The sequence below is a fragment of the Hyperoodon ampullatus genome (genome assembly GCF_949752795.1).
Source record: "Hyperoodon ampullatus genome assembly, chromosome: 7".
Taxonomy (NCBI): Eukaryota; Metazoa; Chordata; class Mammalia; order Artiodactyla; family Ziphiidae; genus Hyperoodon; species Hyperoodon ampullatus.
The window spans coordinates 37,341,166-37,353,673 of NC_136920.1; the positions used below are offsets into that span (position 1 = coordinate 37,341,166).

A 12,508-nucleotide genomic window follows, 5' to 3' on the forward strand; every position below is an offset into this window, starting at 1 on the left:
TTTAGGCATAGATAAAACACAACATTCATCACAGAAAAAATTCTAATGTCTGAGCCTACACCAGTTTTAAATTTCCTCATTGAGGTCAGAGTTAGATGATCTCACGCAGAATGTTAAAGTATCTCCTCTCTAATGAAGCCTACTTCTCCATCTCCATCTTAATGGTTCTCATTCTTGCTCTATACACACCAAGAACACAGGCCAAGTGTGAGGGCCTTTTCACTGGCTCACTATCATACTATCCTTTAAAACTTTTTCTTTGTTCTAGATCTTAATACTACCTAAAAATATCTTTTCTCCTGCTTATCTGTTTTAGTTTCCTGTTGCTGTGGTAACAAATGAACACAAGCTTAGTGGCTTAAAACAACACAAATATATTTTCTTTGAGTTCTGTATGTTAGAAGTTGGACACAGTTCTCATGAAGCTAAAATCAAGATGCCAGCGGGACTGCATTCTTCTAGATGCTCTAGGGGAGAATCTGGTCCTAGTTTTTCGTTGTTGTATGTTTATTTTAAAGAAACTGATGTTTATTTTCAGTCAATCGTATTCCATTTTTCTGTGGAGGAGCCCGTGGAAGAACAGCTTAAGACCACTTAGTGGTCATTCCTCCTACCAATTCAGTGTCCTGACCAGTGGGAGCTGCAGACCAATCCCCAGTGGCAGGCTGAGCCCTGCAGTCTTCCCTAGAGAACTGGTGAATAGGCACAGAGGGCACCTGTGCCTTCAGATGCAGGGCCTGTAACCTCAGATGGAGTGGCAGTAAATTCAGGGGCTGGAGTGTTATAAACACACTTATAAACACAGTGTTTCTTTTATAGTGTACTACGCATTCCAACAAATTGGAGCACTCTTGCTAACAAAAGCCCCATTCTCTGTTTTTCTGCCTTTATGTTCACTGTTACTCTCACCCTGAAATTCCTCCTGGGTCACATCCTTTCCAGCAGCAGCCTACACTTCCTTTTCAATCTCTTCAGGATTCTGTACAAGTAGAGATAAGGCATGACCTCTCATGGGTGCTCACGTGGTACCACACATGCAAAGAGCTTCCTGGGCCAGTGTCCACCACGTCCAACCCACTGTTGTTGCAGAGGATGGCATGTCCACATAGTGCAAAGGAGAATCTGTTACACAGAGCCATGGCAGACAGGTTAGCATAAGACAGCTCTATAAGAGGCTAGTGGTCAGCCCTGGGGTCAATAACCACCAGAAGACGTGGTTCCTGGAAGGCTCCTTGGATCTGATTAGTGAAGGTTCCAGAAGCAAAGTGGCCAGCAATAAAAATGGCTCTGGTAGCAGCAGCAAACTTCAGCCCAGCCCTGTGGCTAGTGTTCCTGGAGGATACGACACTGGTATCAGCCAGATTTTCGATGGCAACAATGGTACAAGCCATCAGAAAAAGCTTCTCCCAGGTCCTCTTCAGATTTATGATGTAGATGTCATCCCCTATTTCCTTTGTAGATGTATATTTATTTGGAAGTCAACACTGGTGCCACCTAAGTACATTCCTGATGCAAGAAATTTGAGGACATACTCCTCCTTCATTTGCAGGATAGCAAGGGCTCCAGATATTGTGAGAGTTTTCCTTTAAGTTATGATGTAAAACCAGGACATTTTCATATGAATCCCTGCTTGCGTAGCACAGAAAGGCTCAACAGGTTTTGTTTTGTTTTGTTTTAACATCTTTATTGGACTATAATTGCTTTACAATGATGTGTTAGTTCCTGCTGTATAACAAAGTGAATCAGCTATACATAAACATATATCCCCATATCTCCTCACTCTTGCGTCTCCCTCCCACCCTCCTTATCCCACCCCTCTAGGTGGACACAGAGCACCGAGCAGGTGGGGTTTGGACTACGATTTGTTTTCCGAGGAATGTGAATGGCTTTTACCCCTCTCTCTTATGACATTTGGCTCCTAAATGGATCTTTGGTTACCAGTCTGTGCCAGTCTCCAGTCTGTTTTTCACACTCCGGTGGGATTCATCTCCCTGAAGCAACAATCGGATCATTCTACTTGCTTTAGCACAATCTTTCTGAACTTCAATCTCTTCAAAGAATAATTTCCCAGTTCCTCCTGACAGTTGCTCAAGGGTCAACAACTGGTCTGAATCTACCATTCCAAATCAGTTCCCCATGTTTCTTTTTTAGTGTACTACACATTTCAACAAATTGGAGCTCTCTATCACTAACAAAAGCCCCATTCTCTGTTTTTCTACCTTTATGCTCACTGTTACTCTCACCCATAACATCCTTTTTCCTTGCCTTTTGTTCAACAATGCCCAACATTATTCATCATTCAAGATCCAGATCAAACGTATTCTCTTTAATTGAGTTCCTTCCTTTATCATCTCACTGGAAATTGAGATCCAGCCCTGACATTGGCAGAAATGTACAACCTTGAAGAAGGTAATTAAACTTCATCATGCTTCAGTTTCTGTATCTGTTAAATGTAATAAGTTATATCTACCTTTTGCATATGACATTAGTGTGTGTAAGCCATCACTCACAGTGCCTGTCATGTAAGTATTTAATACATGAGAGTGATTATTATTATTAATCTACACTTTTATATGACACCTATCAGTTTCTGCCTTGCAGTCTTTGAAGATGGATCCCATATTTGCATCATGTGCATTTTTCATAACTCTTGTCAAAATATCTGACAAACAGTATAAGCAATGAATAAGGTTGAATAACTAAATAAATCCTCCTAAACTTTATTACTAGGCTCCCCTGTGGCAAAGTGTACTGTATTATTTCCCTAGGGCTGCAATAACAGGTTACCACATACTGGGTGGCTTAAAGTAACAGAAACTGACTCTCTCATAGTGGAGGAGGCTAGCAGTCCAAACTCAAGGTGTCAGCAGGATTGGTTCCTTCTGTGAGGGGGAAATTGTCCCATATCTCTCCTAATTTCTACTGTTTGGTGGCAATTTTTATAGTTCCTTAGTGTGTAGATGTGTCCCTCAAATCTCTGCCTGTATCTTTACATTGCATTCTTCTCTGTGTCTCCGTGTCCTCTCTTATTACAAAAAAAATCAGTCATTGGATTTAGGGCTCACCCCAAATCCAGAATGATTTCATTTCAAGGCCCAAATAAGGTCACCTTCCAAAGTTTGGGTAGACGAGTTTTGTGGAAACACTGTTCAACACACGACAAGTATGTACAAGGTTCCTTCCCATTTACAACAAATTGTAATCAAGAACATAAATTCTAGCCTGACTGCTTAAGTCCAGGCCCTGTCCCACCGTTACTGGATTGTGGCTTTGGTTACATTACTTAGCTATACCCAGTTTCAGTTTCTGCATAAGTGAAATAAGGATAAATAATAATATCTACCTTAAAGAGTTTCTATGTAGATTAAAAGAGATAAGCCTTATAAAGGACTTAGTATAGCCCGGTTGTTATTAATCAGTCAATAAGTCTTGGTTTCTTCTTTTATTTATCTATTTATTTTTATTGGGTAGGTCTGTCCACCCGGAAAGCTCACTAGTCCTCCCACTTTTTACTTGACTAACTCCTTCTAAATATTTGTGTCTCGGCTTAAGTGTCATTTCTTCAGGGAGGCATTCTCTGATATCTCAATAGAATCTAATAGTCCTCAATCCCTTTTCTCATTCCTCATCACAATTGTGTAATGGCTGGTTAATGATTATGATCAAATAGTAATTGAATACACCTTAGCTAATTAACCTTTAGTATCTGACTCCCCGTGGAGAACTCTCTTTAGATTGATACGACTCAGATTTCCTGGTATTGAATCCTGGCTCCTTCCCTCTTCCTCCTTGGGTGAATTCCTTAATCTGCTCAAGTCTCAGTTTCCTCATATGAAATGGCTGTAATAACATTACTTACATCAAGAATTGTACAAATCAAATGAGATGCTGTATGTAAAACATACAGCTCACAGTGCCTGGTACATCCAAGTGCTTAAAAATGGTTATTTAGTATTAATATTTTTTTCAGTTTCTGGCATCTAGTTGAGGAAGTGAATGAATTAATACTGAATGAATGAGCCAGGTTATTCTCCAATTCTAGGAATACAACCTGTGCAGCAGAATAGTGTGGCAATTTAATATGCTCCTATGACCTTGTCCTCATTAGAGATTTTCTCTAACCAAAGGAGCTAGAAAGCCCAAGGGAAGAGGTGCCTAACACCTCTGACCCAAATAATTTCCTCTATTATAACTTTTACAATCTCATTAAAACCAGAATTTAAAACATAAAAGGTCCATAGAATCCAATTTGTTTCTAGCCCTAGGGTGGTCTTTTAGAGATGGACAAAGACTTCTGGGAGGGCAGTGAAAAAGATCAGCTAAGGCAAGTCTGGGTCCTTAACAGGTGAAGTGTGTCTGGAGGCAACAGTGCTTTAGTGTGAGGAGGGATAGAAAGTCTCCAGGACTTTGCAGATTTTAATGTGCTTCTCTACAGTCTAGGGGAAAAAAACAATGTTATATGGACATTAAGAAAAGCAGCTTCAATATTTAAAAGAAAATTACTCACTACCCTAAGAGTAAATTGGTGTTCTGGAATAAATATGCCCATTGGAAAGCAAGCAATATTTATTTCTGCATTGTTTACACAGCAGAAGAGACAATTTAGTGGCATAGCTTTGCAACCAGAATGAACTGGTTTGAAACTCTAGTGTAAGTGTCACTTTCTTTTGAAAATGAGTCATGAACCACACAGGTTTTAAATTTACTTTGGGGTGGGGGGAGCTGGCAGTCTGATTGCTGAAGTCATTTATATTTCCTTAAATAGAGGACACTGAAACAGTGACTTTGTTTTTTGGTTGAGACACATAATTTTAGAAATTAAAGATTATTTAGTTCAAAGATCTTAATTCACAAATGATAAAACTGAGGAGCAGAGAGATTAGGTGACTTGACTAGGGTCACACAGCAATTTGGTATTTTGGATTCAGAATTCAAAACTAAATCCTGATTCAAAAATAGATTCAAACTGATACCTGATGCCACAGGTTATCAGATCTCTTTCCTCCATGCTTGGCTCACCTACTAGAGGCAGCTGTTCCATTGAAGGATAAGATGCAGCATCATGCAAGTCCTGGACTAGAAGGGCATTGAAGATTTATTTCCTCTGCTCACTGAACTTCAAGTCCACAGTTCTATTATCCTCCACAGGAAAGAGTGCAACCTTGGATTTTGTTTATATGGTGACCCAGGAAAGACGGATTCTCTCTATCTTTTAGTAACAAACTGTGCTTAATAACTGGGAAGGATATGTGAATATAGATAAAAATGGTTTCATTTATAAACATACACTATATATTTTTAAATTATTTTTTATTTTTAAAGGAGGCCCCTGACTTCCTTTGCTCCATCTCCCTTCTTGATCCTCCCTCAAAAGAGACTTGATTCCCCAGATGAAATGTAAAACATCAGTTAGTCCACACGTACTAATGGGCCAAGTGACTAGGTTAAAGCATCAAGCACCTCTTTTTGTTGTCCCTTTTAAACCTCTTTCAATAATGCAACAGAGGGAGGATATTAAGGTTTGGCCTTCTTGTCTCTTCTGTTTTTCTTTCTTCATGTGCTTGTACAAAAGTTCGTACAATTCCAATAATTAGATTGAGAGGAATGGATAATTTCTCACTTAGTTCACAAGCTCCAGCTGCACGTTCCATCTCAGAGGTCTGCAGGGGTGTACTCGTCATAAAACTTATAAGAATAATAAAACACAATAAAACTTATCATAAAGGAGTCTTTTGGTTCCTCTTTGGAATCCTTACATATAAAATCCCCTTAGTGAACACACAGAGGAGGAAAATCATGATTGTTAAGGCAAAATTAGGCATTTTTGGATCATTCCATATATTTCCATCAAAATTCAACTCATTCATCTGCTCAAAAATATTTAATAAACATATGCTATGTATCTGACTATTTCAGACCCTGGGGATAAAGGGGTGAACAAGACAATTTTCTATCCTAACGGAGCTTTGATTCTAGTTAGAAAGATAAAAACACATCGATATGCCATCCTACTTTCTAAAAGCATTACATATCATTGACTGTTTATCAAGCTTCAGACATTGTTTGAAATGTTTCATAAATTGTATTTCATTTCATCCTTATTGCAACCCTGTGAGGTAGGTATGTGATGTGATATGATACAATATAATATTTCATAGCAGAATAATGCAATATATTGCAGATAGAAAAGTAAAAATACCCAAGGTCCCATCGTTCTGAAGTGTTTGAGGTAGAATCTAAACTCAGATTCACCTGAACAAAGATACTTATTCGCACCTATGTTTTTCATCCCTTTATTTACCAGTATTATTAATCAATCATAGTGTTTTGGGTACTATGCTAATGACTAGAAATATAAAAAGGAATAAGACTGTCTTTACCATCAAGAAACATCCAGCTGGTAGAGGAAAGAGACATAAAAATAAACTCCTGCAATGATGAGTTATGGGAACTGAGGCAGAGGACTGTAGAAGAGGCAGTGGGAAACCGAGGAGAGAAAGATCTGTCCCATCTAGACACTGATGTAAGCTTCAGAAGGAGATGGTGTTTGAGCTGCATCCATCACTGTGTAGAATTCCCTTTCCCTTCTTGGTGCCATTGCATGGAATGAGGCGGTTATGTTTTTACAGTGGTAGAAACAAGGTGCAGAGAGGCAAATCTCCAATGTTCTAGGTCAAACTTTGCTGCTAATTCACAGAGTGTGAGACATGATATTCCCTTTTTTCATATATGTAGTGGAGTTAGTGATACCTTACCCACCCCTGTAATGGAGTTGCTTGTAAGTTTTAAATAGGATAAGAAGTGAGTAATGACTTTGTAAAAGATAATGCATGATTAAAAATGTGAAGGAGCATGTTTGTTAAGATTAATAATGATGGTCAAACCATTTCCTCACTTTTTAACCTTCTATTTTGTAGGCAAACCATTTAAAGTCCATAATCTGTACAAACACTTGGTTTCAGCCCTTCGTACTCAGCTTACTTCTGGGTCTACGCCACCCCTCTTCCACTTTTTGTCATCAGTATATGGAGACTGACTTTACTCCTATAGGATCTTTTTATTCTGTTTCTGTGTGCTGTGTTGTTTATATTTCTTCATTACTTCTTTCTTTCTTTTATTTTACTTTGAGCAAACTATGGATGTATTTGTTTGATTCTCCCTTTTTAAATCTAACAACAGCTTTAAAAAATGTTCTTTCTCATTCTAAAATTTCGAACAGTAAAACAAGAAAAAAAATGTCAATTTCTTCTAAAATCCTACCACTCACATATAACTTTTCTTTACATTTTAGAAAATGTGTCTGCATTTTGGTAATTCTCAAGCTTTAATGTGCAACAGAATTTCTGAGGAAGCTTGGTAATAATGCAGACTCCCTCAGGCTTTAGCTCCCAGGGATTTTGACTTAGTCTATCCAGGGCGGGTCAAGGATTCTAAATTTAGAATGTCAGATTTTTAAAAATCTGAGGCAATTCTGATGCTGATGATCTACAGACCATATCCTGAAGAAAAATACAAAAAACAACAGCAAGAAAATTACTGCTGCAGACAGCACTTGCTGTCCATATAGGAAAAGGTATACACATTCACATGTATCCTTGTGGCAGACATGGCTGGTTGACTCCTCCAGGGCCATTTCCAACTCATGTCTCTGTTCTCTATTGTGATCTTCCCCTAGAGAGCATTCCCTACAGTCTCCCCTGCAGCTACAGTTGGCCATGTGACCCAGTTTTGGCCAATGAGGGCTTCTGGGAAATTTTATCTGTTTTTTTATAGAACAGAAAGGCACAAGGAGCAAACTGATTGCCACTGCCCCTTCACCTTTTATTTATTTATTTATTTTTTGTGGTACGCGGGTCTCTCACTGTTGTGGCCTCTCCCGTTGTGGAGCACAGGCTCCGGACGCGCAGGCCCAGCGGCCATGGCTCACGGGCCTAGCCACTCCGCGGCATGTGGGATCTTCCCGGACCAGGGCACGAACCCGTGTCCTCTGCATCGGCAGGCAGACTCTCAACCACTGTGCCACCAGGGAAGCCCAGCCCCCTCACCTTTTGAAGTAGACATTTATCATATTTGTGACAGCTCATTATCTTTTGAATTGCCTGATACAGAAGTTAGCGTTTTGTAACTGGACAGGCAATCAATTTAAGCCCAGTCTATCAGACACTCTCATGAGAAGGACCTGAAAGTGAGCACTGTTAGGAAGCAGGATCTGTGTGGAGTTTCCACTTGCTATCTTGGATGGTAGATGGCTGAGGTATCTGGATTTTGGTATCATCAGTGGCAGAGGTGACTGTTTCCTAACAGTGGAGAGGTAGGGTGACGTATTCATCCTAGTTTGGCCAGGGCTTTCACAGTTTGCCACTGAAAGTCTTGTGTCCACAGGAAATTGCTCAGTACTAGGTAAACCTGGACAGTTGGTTACCCTATGACTAGGGTAACATTCTTGATGCAGGTTTAGTCATAAACTCAAGTTTCAGTAAAGCCAAGTTCCTGGAACTTAGTGCTAAGCAATGGCAATGGCTGAAGTTTCTGGTGTGTTTTGTAGATGGATTTAGAGATTTTCTCCTCAAAGCCAAACTGAGGATCTTTTCCCCACCCTTCCAGTGATTTCATGAGCTGCTGAATATACTGCAAATTACTTTTAAACTAGGGAGAGTGAATTTGTTGTTTTCAACTCAGGTCCCTGACTAATACACCCTTTTCCTGCTTCAAATACCATGATGACACCTACAGATATAGTAGCCATCTTGTAATACCAACTACCATCTTCTTTTAAATGTTACAGATTATCTTTTCTGTTATTATATTGAATAGAAACATGCCATCTTTAACATTTAAAATGATGAAAAGGAGGATTAGAAACAACAGTTACGGATGACAGAGTGGAAAAAAGAAAGAACTGTATTCTTGCTGGTATAATTAAAACAATGAGAAAGTCCTGCAACTGCCTATAAGACGTCCTGTACCTGAGATAATAAATATCTCGTTTTAAGTCATTGTGCCCCAGTTAAATAGCTATCTTAACTGATACGGGCTCATGTTAAGCATGCTATTATGTAACCTGCTTTTTTCCTCACTCACTCAACAGTATGTGAATTCATATTTCTCTATCAATAATATAGACTGACAGCATCTATGATGATGGTAAAGCCCAAATTTCCTTGAATGTTCTAATCCTCATTTCCCACCAAACTTTATTCATCTCTATTTTGAGCTGTTTTATAATTTTTATACTGCTTTCTCATATAAACTGCTTGGTAAAATTTTAATAAAATATGACAGTACAAATATTAAGTTATCCTTGAATGTACTGACCACCAAAAGATAGAAGATATTTTTTAAATGGTTTAAAAAAACTTGCAATATAAAAAGCTGGTGAATAATTTCTGTTGCAGAACAGATTTCTGCAGAACTAAGGAATGACTTTATGCCTTTTTTCCTCCTTCAAAACTTTATTTCCTAACTCTGCAGAATTGGTCCTAGGAGAGGCAGCTTAGAACATCTTATATATCTTCCAAACAAGGAATGAGATGGTTTTCAGTTGTGAAAAGTTCCACTGGATTATTCTGATCAAATGATTAAAAGAAGAGGAGAAGGAAAGGGAAGGGAAGAAAAGGAAAGGAAGGGAATAAAGAGAGAGTGAAAGAAAGAATAAAGGAACAAAAATAATGAAGGATGTAAGAAAGAAAATAGTAATACAAATTGGAGTTCCAGTATGAAAAGCAAGTGGTTATGAACACATATTATCTGACTTGTTTATAAGCTAACCCCCCATTCATCATCTTATTTAAAACTTTCAGTTTACCCCTTGTAATTCTTTTCTCCCTTCAATATGTTAGTGATTCCATAAGATGCAAGGTGACCTCTATCTTCCCAGAAAGAGAATTTTGCCAAGACAAGAAACTGTCAGCAAGCACAGTGCTTCCACCCCACATCTCCCTTTATCCTAGACTCTTCCCAGCTGCAATGAATGACACAGACAATGCAGACATCTGTTTCCGCATATTAAACCCTGCTCTCTCAGGGTCCACAATCCATCAGAGGCCCACCAAAGGGACTTGATGTTGACATACTGGAGTTGTGTCTCTTGGTATCGGAAACAGAAGCCACCATTTACCATAACCCCTTGTTTGTGTCTTTACGTCCCCTCAACTTGCTTTTGCTAGCATCCTCCCGCTTGCTTTTATGCTATTTGTGAGAATAAAAAGTAATCATTTCTGACCCAGTATATCAACCTATATAATTGGTCTGTTCATATTTTCTATTTCTTCTTGGTTCAGTCTTGGGAGACTGTACCTTTGTAAGTATTTGCCCATTTCTTCTAGGTTTTCCATTTTATTGGCATATAGTTGTTCAGAGTAGTTAGTCTCTTATGATCCTTTGTATTTCTGTGGTGTTGGTTGTAACTTTTCATTTTTCATTTCTGATTTTATTAATCTGGACACTCTCCATTTTTTTCTTGATGAGTCTGGCTAAAGGTTTATCAATTTTGTTTATCTTTTCAAAGAACCAGCTTTTAGTTTCATTAATCTTTTCTTTCTTTCCCCTTCCTCCCTCCCTCCCTTCCTTCCTTCCTTCCTTCCTTCCTCCCTCGCTCTCTCTCTTTCTTTCTTTCTTTCTTTCTTTCATCACTATTTCATTTATTTCTTCTCTGATCTCTAGGATTTCTTTCCTTCTATTAACTTTGGGTTTTGCTTGTTCTTTCTCTGGTTCCTTTAGGTGTAAGTTTAGGTTGTTTATTTGAGATTTTTCTTGTTTCCTGAGCAATCTTTCATACTCTTAAACTTCCAGTCTGGATTCTTAGGACATATGAGTTGTCTATTCCTTCTTTAGAGTTTATTAAAGAAAAAAAATCAATATCCTTTAACTATAATTATTAATCATAGCTAGTAATATTTCTATGTTGTTCTCTTTCTAAGAATATATTATTTTATGTTTCTTAAATACTCTTTGTTTTACACAGTTTTTGAGGACTCTCAGTGAGACTGAACTCTAGTTTCCCAAAATGGTAACCACTGATAAACACATGCTTTATTCTCTGTCTCACTTTCTCACTCCTTGGAATCACATCCTAAATATAGTACTTCACCCAAATCCTTATTTCAGTCTCTGCAATAAGCAGGGGGGACACTGAAAGCAGGGAGTAATTGCCCCCATTCCAGGGGTCCCTAGGAGGAAGCTAGGAAGTTATACCGAGGACTTCACATTAATATGGATCAGTCCAGCATAACAACAAATAGATGGGTCTGATCAGAAGGAACATCTCATCTTCCTCAAGTCTTCCTCATTTTTTTGTGTATAGGGGGTCCTAAGCTAAGAACCTGTGACATTGCCACTAAGTGCACTTGGAAGACTCAGGACCCTATCTAGCAGAGGCTGAAAGCAGCAGGCCACTGGGCCAGGGGCAAGGTGGGGACATGGCATAAACCTAGGGGCTTTCAGCTAGCAAAACCTGGAAGAGAATAGAGCTGGCAAGTGGAAGACAGTTGCTGTTCTCAAGGAGTATTATCCAAGACACTACTGTAGATTTACGTGCCATAGGATGTCACTAGAAAATACTACACGTTCAATTGTCATAGGATGCCAGCAGGGCTCCCAGTGACCTGACCTACAAGGGTTATTTTGCCAAAGAACAGCAGAGAGCAGCACACACACCAAAATCAGCATGAGACCAGAGACCTTTTTCCCGTGCCACATTTCCTTCCACTAATAAACTGGAACACCATCTTTACAGTAGAAACAAGACAGAAGACAGGCTCTCTGAGAAAGTGAGCATTTTTATCCATGAATTACTGAGACCCACCTAAAAGTACTGTTTATGTCTTTGGATCCAACAAAGTTGAAAACCTAGTAACGGATAAAAATTATATTTCTCCCTGCCTACCAGCAGGTGGCGATCAAGATAGAGTCATTACAGAAAAAAAATATAGCATAATATTTTTGTTGCTTATCCCAGTTTCTAGTGTGAGTTAAATTGTGAGCTTAACTGTACACAAATGAGATGACTGTTTTGTAAAATCTCCATATTGATTTTAGTGAATGGATTGTGTTGTATCCCATAACGTTAACTTATTTAATCATTTCTTTACTAATTACTTTTAGGTTATTTCCAATATTTGTTTGTTACAGACATTGCCACAATGAATAGAATATACTTGAGCTATCAACTTTCTACATACATTTTTCTATATGTAGTTCACAAATTTGTATCTCTGTAACAGCTATTCTTAGAGTGAAATTGCTGGTCAGACAGTTTGTAGCTTGTTGTTTTTAACTGTTTACTGTGAAAAATGTCAGGCATATACAAAAGTAGAAAGAATAGCTCTTAAAAACACATATGTTCCCATTACTGAATTTCAACAAATGTTAGCACCTGGAAATCTTGTTTTGTTTATATCTCCTCCAATTTAAACTCCCCTTCCCAATCTAGAATTTTTTCGAGAGATATAATCATCATGTCACTGCACCCGCAAATATTTAGAATACATCTCTAAAATATATGTACTCT

At 38.5% G+C, this 12,508-nt stretch overlaps 1 pseudogene across 1 annotated transcript; it reads right to left on the bottom strand.

Annotated features, from left to right (window-relative positions):
- Nucleotides 1–584: 584 nt before the first annotated feature.
- Nucleotides 585–2,120, bottom strand: LOC307055551 (small ribosomal subunit protein uS2-like; annotated as a pseudogene). Its single transcript has 3 exons — nucleotides 1,939–2,120; nucleotides 898–1,583; nucleotides 585–773 (listed from the first exon to the last, which is right to left on the bottom strand). The product of its transcript is annotated as a small ribosomal subunit protein uS2-like (transcript).
- Nucleotides 2,121–12,508: the final 10,388 nt, after the last annotated feature.